The 1,287-nt window shown below is 31.9% G+C and overlaps 1 pseudogene; it reads left to right on the forward strand.

Moving 5' to 3' along the window:
• The first annotated feature begins 1,044 nt into the window (after nt 1-1,044).
• LOC117945009 overlaps nt 1,045-1,287 on the forward strand; it is a 23,364-nt pseudogene continuing 23,121 nt past the window's right edge.

The raw sequence follows: 1,287 nt of genomic DNA on the forward strand, positions 1-1,287 counted from the left end.
AAATTCCCAACTGTTACAGTACTTCCTTAAAAAAGATAAGACTTTTAAGGAAATTAAATTAACTTTCTTGTTATTTATAATAGAAGTTTGTCTGATACAGGATATATGTTTCCTTTGAAAACACTTTTGTTACCAGCAGCGTCTTGTGAAGCATGTGTATGTAGCACAGTGGTTGAGAAATATGACATTATTTTAGTTAATTAATTTTTTTTGGCAAGCCTAGAGCTTCTTTTTGTCTGTGATTGCATGTCATTAATATTAAGAATGCCTTACACTTAATACTCAAGAAGAATTTAATCTAGTAATTAGGAAATTCAGAAAATAGATAAAAGTAAAAAGAAATAATACACTAGTGGAGTTGTGTTGTGATTACACATCGTACTATAATGCAGCTGTGAACTATGGGTTTTTGAGGTCATTTTTAGAATATGACTGTATTTTGAAAGATGAGAAGTATTAGTTATTTATTGATAACTTCTTTTTATAAGCCTGTTGTTGAATGATCTGGGAACATTCGATAAATTTGTGTGTACTTAATGTAAACCACTTAATATAAACCAAGAATAACATAAGAAATAAAACAATTGGAAACTAATGCATGTGATGTTCGACGTAAAGTGCGGAATTAAATACGATAATTCCCAAAGCTATATTAGAATTTACTAACAAAAAATACAATTATCAAATAAATTGGGGGGGGCTTTTGTGTTTTTTTGGCTTCAGTTTAGGAACTTGTTTTTGTCTCCTTGATTTATTGGAAAAGTGCGTGTTTCAGAAATGCCCAAAAGCTTTCAGGATCATAGATTATTTCTTAGTTTAAGAAATAAAGATACTTTTCAGGCTGATCTGTATCCACATCACCGTTATCTTATTTTACACATCATTTGTCATATATAAGATAATAGACGTAGAACATGCAACAATTATCTGCAACATATAACAAACATGCAAGACAGGTTTGTTGTTTCCTGCTAAACCACATGCCCATCCATCTGATCAAAGACAAGGGAGTTTCCTCTTCATTCCAAAAAACTATATATACTGAAAACTATTTGTTCTATAAGTCACTGACTCCTAACTGCACCTGAAGGTTCAACGTGAGACTTCTAAGACATCACAGGTATTCATCCTCTTGTCTTACTTTTTAACTTTGTGTTTAATTGTAGTTCACATTCAGGAAACCATGTCCTCTGGTATAGTGATTAGTGTGAAGATAACAGGACTATGTTTTATCTTTTTCAGAGATGAAGTGGGTTTTGTGCCTGCTGTCTGCAGGTCTTTTCCTGT

Source organism: Etheostoma cragini, chromosome 5 (genome assembly GCF_013103735.1).
Source record: "Etheostoma cragini isolate CJK2018 chromosome 5, CSU_Ecrag_1.0, whole genome shotgun sequence".
Taxonomy (NCBI): domain Eukaryota; kingdom Metazoa; phylum Chordata; class Actinopteri; order Perciformes; family Percidae; genus Etheostoma; species Etheostoma cragini.